Here is a 14466-nt window from a genome sequence, read left to right as displayed (position 1 = left end):
GTGTCGGCGGAGTCATTCTCCCTCCAAAGCCTCTAGGAGAAAATTTTCCTTGCCTCTTCCAGCTCCTGGTGGTTCTTGGCTGATATGGCTTGGCTTTGTCCCCACTCAAATCTCATATTGAATTATAGCTCCCATAATTCCCATGTGTTGTGAGAGGGACCAAGTGGGAGGTAACTGAATCACAGGAACAGGTTTTTTCTGTGCTGGTCTTGTGATAGTGAATATGTCTCATGAGATCTGATGGTTTTATAAAGGGGAGTGCCCCTGTACTTGCTCTCCTGCCACTGCCATGTAAGACATGACTTTGCTCCTCATTCACCTTCTGCCATGACTGTGAGGACTCCCCAGACAGGTGGAACTGTGAGTTGTTTCAACTTCTTTCCTTTATAAATTACCCAGTCTCAGGTATATCTTTATTAGCAGTGTAAGAACAGACTAATACACTGGCATTCCCTGGCTTGTGACAACATCATTCCAGTCTCTGCTTCTGTCTTCATATGGCCTTTTCCTCCCTGTCTTTGTGTGTCCTTCTCTGTCTCTTATTATAAGGACACAATTACTGAAGCTCACTCTAATCCCATATGATCTCATATCAATCCTTAACTACATCTGAAAAGATTCTATAAGGTCACATTCTGAGGTTCCAGGTGGACATGGATTTTGGGGGGGGGACAGTATCCAACCCACCCACAGATAGGGACATTGTATTAGTCCATTCTTACACTGCTATAAGGACATACCTGAGACTGGGTAATTTATAAAGGGAATAGGTTTAATTGATTCACAGTTCTGCAGGGCTGGGGAGGCCTCAGGAAACTTGTGATCATGGCAGAAGGGGAAGCAAACACGTCTTTCTTCACATGGTGGCAGAAGAGAGAAGAATGAGTATGAGCGAAGGGGAAGCCCCTTATAAAACCATCAGATCTCATGAGAACTCACTCACTGTTATGAGAACCTCATGGGGGAAACAGCCTCCATGATTCAATTACTTCCTACCAGGTCCCTCCCATGACACGTGGGGATTATGGGAACTACAATTCAGACACAGGGGATTATGGGAACTACAATTCAAGATGAGATTTGGGTGGGGTCACAGCCAAACCATATCAGACATGATTGACAGAGCCACAGCAGCCTGAGGGGCAGCATGAGGACAAAAATAAGCTAAGAAAGGCAGAGACATCAAAGGCTGAATGTGAAGACTCCGAGCAGAGTCATGAGCTGTCAGGTCTGGAAAGAGTCAGTGCAATAAAAGCAGCATGGTTCATATTGGCTGTGGAGTCACCCAGACCTGAGTTTAAATTCCAGACCACCATCACTTTTGGGGGGAAACCCAGAAGAGTTTTCTCATGGCTTTAGACTTATCTAACCTCTTCGAAAACTTTATTTGAGGAATACACAAGATAATGCACTCCATAATTCACTCACACTCCTTGTTCTTTACCTAAGAGCAGCAACTTTGCCTTACTTATTTTTATATTTCCTGCATATGACACATAAGATACAATAATTAATATTTGTGGACCCAGAGTAATCAACCAAATATTTGTTATGTGTCAGTAGCTACTTAAATATTACAAGGCTTCAGTTTCTACCTGTGAAATAGAGGGATTTGTTGGGCCTGGGTTACTGGAGTGTTACTGGAATAACAGGTAATTAAAGATCAGGAAGGCTTCCAGTTCAACGTGGTAGATGAAGTATGCATGTGTGCCCCCACTCCAATCTCATATTAAATTGTAATTCCCCAGTGTTGAGGGTGGGGCCTGGTGGGAAGTGATTGGATCATGGGAGTGAATTTCTCATGAATGGTCTAGGACTCTCTCCTTTGGTACTGTCCTCATGATAGTGAGTGAGTTCTCATGAGATCTGGTCGTTTAAGTGAAGCATCCCCCCACCCGTGCTCTCTTGCTCCTGCTCTGGCCATGTAATGTGACTGCTCCCCTTATCCTTCTGCCACGATTGTAAACTTCCTGAGGCCTCCCGAGAAGCCAAGTAAATGCCAGCACCACACTTCATGTACAGCTTGCAGAACGGTGAGCCTTTTGTTTTTGTTTTTTTCTTCTTCTTCTTCTTTTTTTTTTTTTTTCTTGAGACAGAGTCTCGCTCTGTTGCCCAGGCTGGAGTGCAGTAGTGCTATCTCGGCTCACTGCAAGCTCCGCCTCCCAGGTTCACGCCACTCTCCTGCCTCAGCCTCCCAAGTAGCTGGGACTACAGGCGCCTGCCATTGCGCCTGGCTAATTTTTTTGTATTTTTAGTAGAGACGGGGTTTCACCGTGTTAGCCAGGATGGGCTCGAACTCCTGACCTCGTGATCCGCCCACCTTGGCCTCCCAAAGTGCTGGGATTACAGGTGTGAGCCACGGCGCCCGGCCTGCCTCTTTTCTTTATAAATTACACAGTCTCAGATATTTCCTTATAGCAACATTTGAATGGCCTAATACAACATGATTCTTTCCACTCCTTCCCTAAGCCCCTGAAATGATACTAAACAAAATTAAAAGATTAAAAAAAGTCAGAAAGACAAGGAGACTGAGAGAGGAGAGGACATGAGAGGGTTTTGAAAGTCAGCAGCTCTCTCTTCCTCGCCGCTGCCTACGGAGGTGGCAGCTGTCTCCTACTCGGCGTCGTGGCCCCCTCAGACCCCTCCTGAAGCCCAGGGTCGTCAAAAACAGAACCAAGAAGTTCATTTGGCACCAGTCAGATCCATATGTCAAAATTAAGTGTAAATGGCAGAAACCCAGAGGTACTGACAACAGGGTTCATGGATAGTTCAAGGAGTTCGAAGTGCTGCCAATGTGCAACAAATCTTACTGTGCTGAGGTGGCTCACAATGTTTCCTCCAAAAACGGCAAAGCCATCATGGAAAGAGCAACCCAGCTGCTCTCAGAGCCACCAGCCCCAGTGCCAGATGGCACAGCGAGGAATATGAATAGACAGCTCACGTGCGTATCTTATTGGTGTTTTAAAAAAACCATAAAAACTGCCTGAAAAAAAAAAAAAGAAGAAGAAGAAGAAAAAAGTCAGCAACTGATTTAGCTGATTAAAAAAAGTCGAAGCACTACTGACTACAGAGGAAGAGGCCATGCGAGGTAGCCGACCCACACCTTGACAGACCAGGAGGCAAGGAATTGGATGGAGTCACCTGTTGTCTCCCAAGGCAGTGTGTGCAATGGGGCAGGGAACAGCAGGCTTCCTTGAGAGACTGTACCAAGCTACCGGAGCTCCCGGATCCCCAGCACACCCCTGCCCTATGCACCAGGCAATTCCTCCTCTGCCACAACAGGAGACAAAACAGAACCAGGGAAGCTCCAGATGTGGGGACTGCATAGGGCAGGGGCAGCACAAGGACCAGAAGACAGGGGTACTAAAGAAATGTCAACATGCCCCTTCACCTAGTTGGCTCTCCAAATGTTAGAGACCAACTTACAGTCCAGCCATGAGCATCGTCTGGATTCCTCTGTGGTAAGATAGATCATCCCAAGAGAAAGCCTGAAAGATAGTGATATTTAAGAGTCTCCAGTGAAAAGTGGAGTCTCTCTCTGGCTAAGTGCCCTACAGCGAGATTTACCAGCTGTCTGGTCCCATCTCCCTCCACCCCTACATCCAGAGCATTCAATGAGGCAAGCATCATCAGGCAGTCGGAGAAAATTCCCAGTAGGAAAGACAGAGACTAAAATAAGAAAATAGTGTGGGGTGGGGTACGGGTGGGGGGTGGTGGGAGCAGGGGAGGAGAAAGAAACCTGGAGAAAATAGGGAGCAAAAGAAAACAAAAACAAAAATGATGACCTCCTTTCATTATTATCCCTGGATAGATAGAAGAAAGCATTGCATTCAAGAAATAAGAACAGAAGGCCACAAGATGGAATTTTATGGCAACTAGAGCTTTTAAAAATTACTAAGTTTCTCTTATTCCTCACTAAAAGAAACAATAAGACAGAATGATGAAAAAGAAGATCAAACCAGGGATTCCAAGATCCAACAAATAAGAATTCCAAAAGAAGAACAGGAAACAATTGAGGAAAGGAAATTTGAAATAAGAAAGTGAACATGAGTTTCCATATCGAAATGGATGATCAGGGGCCCAGTTTAATGAATGAAAATAGATCCATACCAAGACCCTGTGTCATGAAATTTCAGCTCATTAGACAAAAAATAACCTTCAAAGGAGAGAAGTAGGAGGTGAGGAAAGGAGAGAGAGGGAAGGAGAGAGAGAGAAATTTCATATACAAAAGAAAAGGAATCTGAAGAGTACTGAACAATTTAATAGCAACACATAAGATGAGAAGGTAGGCCAGGCGCAGTGGCTCACGCCTGTAATCCCAGCACTTTGGGAGGCCAAGGCGGGTGGATCACGAGGTCAGGAGATCAAGACCATCCTGGCTAACACGGTGAAACCCTGTCTCTACTAAAAACTTCAAAAAATTAGCCGGGTGCAGTGGTGAGCACCTGTAGTCCCAGCTACTCGGAGGCTGAGGCAGGAGAATGGCATGAACCTGGGAGGCGGAGCTTGCAGCGAGCTGAGATCCTGCCACTGCACTCCAACCTGGGAGACAGAACGAGATTCCGTCTCAAAAAAAAAAAAAAAAAAAAAAAAAAAAAAAAAAAAGATAAGAAGGTAATGGAGCAATAATATAAAATTTCTAAGATAAAGTGATTTTCCACCTAGACTTCTATAGCAAACAAATTGTCAATCAAGTGTGACAGAAACATTTGAGGATATGCAAGTTCTCAAAAAAATTCCCTCCCCAGAAAGCTATAGAAGGATGTGCTCCATCAGAATGAGGGAGTAAATCAAAAAAAAGGAAGATTTGGGAGAGCCTGGTAGCAGAGTATTTCATTCAGGGATTGCCTAGGGTGGCATAAAACAGATTCGTAAGCAAAGAGACATTTATTGTGCTCAGATACAAAAGTCTGGTGGGAGCAGTCATGATGCAACAGTTCCGTGATGTCCTAATGTGCCCAGTGCTTACTGTCTGTCTTGTCTTACCAGAGCTGGTGTACAGATTCCATCCTCATGCTTGCCTCATGGTGCTATGGTGGCTGTCCCATCTCTAGCTTTTCATCTGTATTCCAGACAGGAAGAAGAATGCAGCAAATGAGAAAAGAATAGCATCTACCTCAGAAAAACAAAACTTTCTTAGAAAAATTGTCAGCAGCCTACTGCTTTTGTCTCCTTGTCCAGAATTGTGCCACACTCTAGCTGCAATGGGCTGGGAAATACAGTTTTTAGGTCGGTGCATTAGTTTCCTATTGCTGTTGTAATAAATAACCATGAAGAGTGGTTTAAAACAAAGCAAATGTATTATCTTACAGTTCTGGAGGTCAGAAGTCTGAAGTGGATCTCACTGGGCTAAAATCAAGGTGTCCTTGGCAGTGCCAAGTGCTTTTCTGGAGGTTCCAGGGGAGAATTGGTTTTTTCATCCCTTCCAGCTTCTAGAGGCCACCTGTTTTCCTTGACTCATGGCTCCTTCCTCTGTCTTCAAAGCTTGCAATGGCCAGTTGAGTCTTTCACACCTTGTATGACTCTGACTCACACTCTTCTGCCATCTTTGTCCATTTACAAGGATACTTGTGATTACATCTGTCCATTGGGAAAATCCTGGGTCACCTCCCCATCTCAAGATCAGCTGGTAAGCAACCTTAATTCCATTTGCAAACTTGAATCCCTTTTGCCATGTAACATAAGACAATCACAGGTTTTGGGGATTAGGACACAGATATCTTTTTTATTTTTATTTTTAGTAGAGATGGGGTCTCGCTCTGTCACCCAGGCTGGAATGCAGTAATGCAATCGTAGCTCAGCTGCTGCCTTAAACTCCTGGTCTCAAGCAATCCTCCCACTTTGGCCTCCTAAAGTGCTGCTGGGATTACAAGGATGAAGAATCATATCCGCCCGGGACATAGACATTTTTAGGAGACCCTTATTCTGCCTACTATCTACTATACTGGGCATAGTAGACATAGTTGCAGCATTGTATAAAATCTGGGTCATTTTACTTTTTTTATTTGAGACAAAGTCTGGCTCTATTGCCCAGGCTGGAGTGCAGTGGTGCCATCTTGACTCACTGCAACCTCTGCCTTCTGAGCTTGAGACATCCTCCCACCTCAGTCTCCCAAGTAGCTGGTACTACAGGCACACACCACCAGGCCCCACTAATTTTTGTATTTTTTGTAGAGATGGGGGTTCGGTGCCCAGGCTAATCTTGAACTTGTGAGTTCAAGCAATCCACCTGTCTTAGCCTCCCAAAATGCTGGGATTATAAGCAATGAACCACAGCCCCTGATCTGGGTCATTTTATTTAGTGTGAAGGGAAGTGTGAATTTAGGCAGGCACACATGCTACGGATTATGGAGTAGAAAGATGGGAGGAGGCAGGGGTCCCCAATGGTACCACAGAGTCATTTCTCCAAACCCAGACTGAACCTCTGCTGTACTTCAAGTTACACGAGAGAAACCTACCCTTATGTGGTTAAGCCGCTTTAGCGAGGCTTGAGTTCCATGAAGCCCAATGTAAGCCTAAGGAAACTTCCACGTTTTAAGGTAAGAATTCAATAGATAATGTTTAAAACCAAAACAAGGAGAAATGCCAGGATGAGTATGGTATTGGGAAGTAGGAGGTAAACATCAAGAGAAACATCTAAATCAGAATTTAAAGAGGTGCCCCCGGGGAGCAGATTCAGAGTTGGGGAAGTAGAGGACAGAGCATGGCTGACTTCCTTCAAAAATGGTTTTCATGCCATTTGACTTACTAAACTTCATTTACCTGTTATTATGCTGAATGAAAATCAATTTTTAATTTAAAAGTGATGATAATAGTTTGGAGCACCTATAGCAATAAACTAGGAGGTGCAAGAAAATTATCCACCCATGCAATTCCCCTGACTGGGCTGCATCAGGCTGGAAGGGTCATGAAATGGTTTCTGCAGGGGCCACCGTGGAGCACAAAAAGGAGGTGACCGCACAGCCTTGGCACAACAGTGGTCCACATTTACCTTCCCCAGCAAGGGTGCCCAGCATCCTGCCAGCCCTCCTGAGCTACAAAGGGCAGGCAGTTGGGGCAGAATCATTTTCTTTCCCTAACAAGATCTCATTGTAGGAGCAGAGCTCAGAAGAGCAAACCGAGAAAAGAAAAGTCAGGGGCTGGTTTCAGGGAGAAGAGTGACCACGGGCCATTCCTTGGGCCATGTCTGCTTCTCTAAGCCTGGCCCTGGGGAACAAAACTTAGATCTTGATCATCCAGCATAGCTCTGGCATGCTGAGCGTGTGATACACCTGTCTCCACCGTCAGGCAAATGAGTGGGTTCGCAGGCAGAGGCCTGCCCTACCAAACAATGCTCCCCTTTGTCCCCGCCCAGGGCTCAGGAGCCACAAGGAAGCCAAATCCATCAGCACTTGTCAGGTCCCTTGATGCACACAATGCAAGTTATGATCCACACTCCCCAGCAAAGCCCCAGGCTTCCAGCAGGCAGCATTAACTGACACGCAATGTGTCAGTCAGCCTTCTAAAAGCCAGGGGTGGGGACCCGTGCAAGGGGGCGACTGAGCTCTCATTCCCAGAAGCCAACCAGAGCCAGTAAAGGGGTTGCTGAGACTCCAACACATCATTTTCATAAAAACAACCCCAGGACAGCATTGCATTAGGAAAAATCATTTCCCGTATTGGGAACAGGCTCTTCTGATAGCTTTAGTAAACACCACGCACACCAGACCTGTGCAGTGCACGCCCTTGGCTCACGTGCCCGACAGCTTACGGGACGGGCCAGGGATGAGGGAGACTGGAAGTATGAATTCCCAAATCAGACATCGCCTGGAAAGCGTCGCCCCTCCTTCGTAGCCAGCAAGGTGGCAGGCTTTACAGAAGCAAGGGGATTTTGTGAATAAAAAGAACCTGGAAGTGGCCTCCGTGGAGGCTGCCCATGTTACCGTGTGCAGTTCTTGGCGCATCCTGCAAACCACACTGGTCTGTCCTTTTCTGTTCGGTCACCCCCTCCCTGACTCCGCCCTCCCACCACGTGACTGCCAGTCACCAGGCCAGGAATATCACAAGTGTCTTCCTCGGGCAAACAGCCGTTCCTCTGCAGGCACCTAGACTGACCCTGGCACTCGACACAGAGGGAGGCGACGGAAGACGAGTGCGTGTTCAAAGTCTGCAGTCCCCTGGGGAGGGGTCACTGGCACCATCTGTCTCGGCTACTGGGGCAAGGCAAGTTCAGAGCTACAATTAGTGCTGATTCAGCCATGCTCCCTCAGTCTCATTCCCTAGGCTTCCCCACAAGCCTAGTTATGGGCATGAAATGAGCTAGGGAATGAGTTTTCAGAAAAGCACACACGTTCCCTTAGAAATACAAGATATTTGAGCCAAATAATATCAAGTAAGATTCTGTTGTTTTTGGCCAAAGGTCACTGTTTAACTTAAAGGAAAGCAATAAAATATATGCAATATATAAATTCTATAAATTATAGTTATAGAGTAGCTTATAGTAAATTTATACAGTAAATTATAGTTACATAGTAAATTATATAGTGTCACTTTTTTTGGAGTGATAATGGTATTGGAGTCATGTAAAAAAGAATGCCATTCCTTCTCAAGATACATACTAACCTGTTTATGAATAAAATGACAAGATGTCTATTTGTTTGTTTTAATTTTTGGGGAGACGGAGTCTCGTTTTGTTGCCCAGGCTGGAGTACAGTAGCACAATCTCAGCTCACTGCAACCTCTGCCTCCCAGGTTCAAGTGATTATCCTGCCTCAGCCTCCTGAGTAGCTGGGATTACAGGCCTGTTCCACCACACCCGGCTAATTTTTGTATTTTTAGTAGAGAGGGGGTTTCACCATGTTGGCCAGGCTGGTTTTGAACTCCTGACATCAAGTGATCTGCCCGCCTCGGCCTCTCAAAGTGCTGGGATTACAGCTGTGAGCCACCGCACCCAGCCTGTTTGTTTGTTTTTAATAACAAGGAGGAGGAGGCAGGTGAATAGGGCAGGACTGGCCAAGGGTTGACGGTTGTTGGACTATGTGATGGGGACATGAGGGCTCATGACACCATTCTGTTTGCTTGAGCATAGGTTTGAAATTCTCCATGATATAAGGTTGAACAAAAACACATTTTAAAGATCAAGACAGAATAAAGAATAAATCAGGGAGTGAACAAACTTATGCATGCATTGCAAAACAAATGATCAGATCTGGCCTCGCTTTGAAATTGTAGTGGCTAGAACAGATTTGGTTTTGCTTTTCGTAACCAGACAGTAAGAAGGTGAGGAGGCTCCTGTGGGTGTCAGACAATAAACCACTCGCTGGTTTTTGGTTCTTGTTTTTGAGATGGGGTCTCACTCTGTTGCCCAGGCTGGCACTCACCGTTTTATTAGGATACCAGAGCAAAACCTAGTGACAATTACCCTCAAAATATATCTGCTGTAGTATCAGACTTATGTCTAACAAAGTTAGTGATCAGACGGGAGGCTGACTATCCCTAAACATAGCTCGGTGTCTCTCGCCTGTAATCCCAGCACTTTGGGAGGCCGAGGTGGGCGGATTACCTGAGGTCAGGAGTTTGAGACCAGTCTGGCCAACATGGCGAAACCCTGTCTTTACTAAAAACACAAAAATTAGCCAGGCATGGTGGTGCGCACCTGTAGTCTCACCTACTCGGGAGGCTGAGGCAGCAGAATCGCTTGAACCTCAGAGGCTGAGGTTGCGATGAGTCAAACATTACGCCACTGCACTCCAGCCTGGGTGACAAAGCAAGACTCTGTCTCAAAAAAATAAAAAATAAAAACAAAAGGACAAACTGGTCAGGTATAATGGCTGGCAACAATCTCTTTTAATCACCTGGTACCCTACGGTAAAGCATCCCCAGAAACTTCAAGGATATTTTTATTACTTTTGTATGCTATTTGAGAGAGCCGTAATTCCATTTTTAGCTGGTGCATTGTTCAAGCTAATGTTATCTACTTAATCTTTTCCTCTGGCTATTTTGGTTCTTAGCAGGTTGTGTTGCTTGAGATTAAGATTAGAGAGGTAATATCAAAACCACCAGTTCAATACATGAATTGTAACAGACACATCCACCTGCAGAGATGTTCTTTCCTTCTGATTGGCAAGATTGTAACCTACTTCTCAACTGATTTCAGCATCGAACACCCCGGGCTGGCTCAATTCCTTTCTACACCTGCCAAGAAAATCTAAGTGGATAATGATGGTGACCAATCTACGGGCCATGGGCAACACAGGAAGTCAGTGGGCCCGCAAAAAGCTGGGCACCACGTGCTACGGGTAATATTCTCAGGGCCCAAAATGGGTGGCACCAGCCTCCCTGACCAGTCAAATGAGGCAGGAAATGGAAGCTGAGCTCACGGTGGGAGGAAGCTGGGTGTGGGTGATGGTGGCAGCCCTGGGCAGAGAAGGGTGTGTTTCTGAGGGCGCCTTGTGCCCTACCTGTTTGCTGCACCTTTCCAAACCACAAAGCCCTGCCTGCAGCTCCCTGCCAAGGCTGATCACAATCTGCACGCTATCGGCATTGTCATCTCTTATGCAGATGCACACTGAATTCTCAGGACGCTCCCCTGAGGAATCTTGCCTTTTCCCTGCGCCATGCTGCTTGCCCATTCAGGCACGTGGCAGCACACCGCCACAGGGATGCCCAGGGTGCCAAGCTGCATGCCCGCTACCTCCCCTCCCTCCTGCTTCCTCAGCCCGCCTCTTCTACCTTAACCCTGAGCCTGAGAAGGAGGCTGAACCATCTCCCTGTTTTCATTCTTGTCTTTTGCAGTTGGGAACTGACTCTTCAGTGACAGAGCCCACAGAGGAAAACACCCAAACCTGACCCTCCTTTTAACCTTGCGAGCGCTATCACCCAGCCAGATACCACCACTGTTTCCCGAGGACTAAGAGAGATGGCCCTTTGCCCGGTGGAGCTGTGAGGACGATGATGGGAAATGGGCATGCTGGCATCGGAGTTTTTCTGGATTGGAAAAAGAGGATTTTACTTTTCAGCACCTGCCAGCATGATAGGTTTGCCAAGAATTCCACACTAAACAAACACACACACCTACATCACCCCTTCTCCCAAGCAGGCATAACCCACTGGGGAAGGAAACAGCTCAGGAAGGCGGATGACAGGGGTTCGTGAACCTTACTAGTTTCCAGGGCACAATCCATTTTAATCTCTACCAGAGGATTTAAAAGTCTATTCTGTCAATATCGCCCTTATTAGTAAAGTTTGGGTCCCAAAGCAAGAAAACTAAGGCTTAATTTTGACTTAGAAGATTGTTGTTGTTGTTTCACTGTAAGTTTTGAATAGGTAGTGTGTGTGTGTATTTATACATATACATGAATAACATTTATATATTTTAATATATTTTATATTTTAACATATAATACATATTATATAATATACAATATATAATTATATGTAATTATATATAATATAGTATATAAAATAAATTTATAATGTAATATGTAAATATATAATATAAATATAATATATATAATTATATATTAAAATATATTATATAATTATACATATATTTCAATATATAAAGTAGATGTATAATTATATAATTATATATTATATTTTATATAATTATAATTATTATATTTATATAATTACTATATTATAATTATAATTATATTATATAATTATATATTAAAATTATATGTATAAAGTATATGTATGATTATATATTTTTATTATAGAAAGTATATATTACATATATAATGTATATGTAATGTATATGTATTATATATTTTATATTTTTAATATATACATATAATATATGTATAATAAAAATATTATTTTAATATATACATATAATGTATATATGTATAATTATATATTTTTAATATAGAGCATATTTAATGTATATATAAATTATACACATGTATATACAATGAAATATACACATATACAAATGTATATATCAGTATTTATGTATATATTTAGATTTGAAAGCCTTGGGGGACATGTAGGTCCATATCCTCTTGTAGATATCGTAGTGGGATCCTGGCTTTTGGTTATTGTTTCCCCCGTGTCTCCTATTCCCTTTCTGTACCATTTTTTCTTGCAAAGAAAAAGCAATGACTGAGGCTTTCATAGCCATTGTCACAGAATAGGTCCTGTGGGGAGTTGATCTGTAAAAAGTTCCTGAACCAAAATAAAGGTAGTGACCAAAATGAAGGCATCTCCACCACCTCTCAATTGGTATCGATGTGGAAACGGTAAGTTGATCTGAAGCTTCTTTGTGCCCAGTGCCACTGTGTTGATGCGAGCAGACAGGGTGGGAGAGAAAAGGGCACACAGAGTGCACATGCGGATGCCATTCCTCAGGCCCTTGAAGAAACCAGGAGTTGGCTGCAGCCCTGACCCATAGTTCTGGGAGATGGGTCTGTGGTAACCCCGCAGGGGAGAAGAGGGCAAAAAGGCCAGGATTCCCAGGGCTCATCCAGAACAGCCCATCTGTCCAGATGGGTATCCTTGATTCCAGTACCTTCCCTGCTCACACATCTCTTTCATCCATTCATTGTACCACTTTGAAGTGTAGAAATATGCCAAAGAGAGAATAAAATCATATCACTGCATGTAGTTTGCTGTGTCATGCTTACCCTAGTGGATGAAAAAGAGGCCCATGCACCTATGGAAGCCACTCTTGCCACCTGGGTTTAATAAGCCAATAGACTATGGCAGAGGTGATGGGATGTCATGCCCATGCTTACGCTATATTACATAAGACCCTCACTTGCTAGCTGACTCAGTCGAGGGGCTTTCCTTGCTGGTTTGATCGGTAAGCAGCCATGCTGGGAAAAACCCATGTCCCTAGGAGCTGAAGGAAGCCTCCAGCTGGCAGCCAGCAAGAAGCAGGGTCCCTAGTCCCGTACCTGCCAGAACTGAATACTGCCAGCAACGGGAGTGAGTTTGGGAGCAGATTCCTCCCCACTCGAGCCCCTGGAGGAGACTATAGTTAGGCCAACACCTTGATTACAGCTTGTGAGACCCTGAACAGAGGCCCTGTTAAAACTGTGTCCAGATTTCTAACTGAGAGAAACTGAAATACTCACGTGTTGTTTTAATCTGCTGAATTCGTGGTGGTTTGTCACACACAAATAGAAAATGAATACAACGACCATCTCCCACCAAGTTACCAAATATGATCAATGTTCACATGGAAAAAATGTACAGACTCATATATTATCTATTCAAGAGCAGTCCTTTGTTTTTTAACCTGTGTTACAGGCTTGTTAGGAACTGCAAAAATTTACATTTTTTTATTTTTTATTTTTTTTTGAGACAGAGTCTCGCTGTGTTGTCCAGGCTGGAGTACTCTGGTGTAATCTTGGCTTACTGCAACCTCTGCCTCCCGGGTTCAAGCGATTCTCCTGCCTCCCACTCTGGCCTCCCAAGCAGTTGGGACTACAGGTGCGCAACACCACACCCGGCTGATTTTTTGTGTTTTTAGTAGAGACGGGGTTTCACCATGTTGGCCAGGCTGCTCAGGAACTCCTGACTTCATGAGATCCACCCGCCTTGGCCTTCCAAAATGCTGAGATTATAGGCGTGAGCCACCACTCCTGGCCAAAAAGTTTACATTTCTATAATTTCACATAATAAGTTCGGTAAGTATTTTCACTGAAACAGCAGAAATGGAGCTGGTTCTAGTTGAAGACAAACTTTGAAAAAGTTTAAATTTTACTAATCTTAAATCAGTTCAGCCAGGCGCAGTGGCTCACGCCTGTAATCCCAGCACTTCGGGACGCTGAGGCGGGCGGATCACGAGGTCAGGAGATTGAGACCATCCTGGCTAACATGGTGAAACCACGTCTCTACTAAAAATACAAAAAATTAGCCAGGCGTGTTGGCGGGTGCCTGTAGTCCCAGCTACTCGGGAGGCCGAGGCAGGAGAATGGTGTGAACCCGGGAGGCAGAGTTTGCAGTGAGCCGAGATTGCACCACTGCACTCCAGCCTGGATGACAGAGCAAGGCTCCGTCTCAAAAAAAAATCAGTTCACTATTATTTTCCATGGGACACACTCTAGGGCATGGTGGTGACAAAGGCAGTCTGCAAACTCAAGTGCACACTGAACCTGACCCTAAAAGGCAAAGGTCAGAGAAAGGGTACACCTCTGACCTCCTTCCTGCACAACCACAAAGTGGAACCCAAGATTTGGCTACGGGCCTTCCCTCTTTGCGTGTTCCCCAGGCTTGCCCCACATTTCCACTTTTCCCTGATGCATCCTGGGCTTCTTGGAGGTCATGGTGAGAGACAGGACTAGCTGGATTTCTTAGACCAACTAAGAATTCCTAAGCCTAGCTGGGGAAGGTGACCACACCCACCTTTAAACACGGGGCTTGTAACTCAGGTCACACCTGACCAATCAGGTAGTAAAGAGGGCTCACTAAAATACAAATTAGGCTAAAAGCAGGAGGTAAAGAAAAAGTCAAATCACATTTCGCCTGAGAGCACAGTGG

The sequence above is a fragment of the Chlorocebus sabaeus genome, chromosome 16, assembly GCF_047675955.1.
Source record: "Chlorocebus sabaeus isolate Y175 chromosome 16, mChlSab1.0.hap1, whole genome shotgun sequence".
NCBI classification, from domain to species: Eukaryota; Metazoa; Chordata; class Mammalia; order Primates; family Cercopithecidae; genus Chlorocebus; species Chlorocebus sabaeus.
This window is presented reverse-complemented; position numbering follows the sequence as displayed.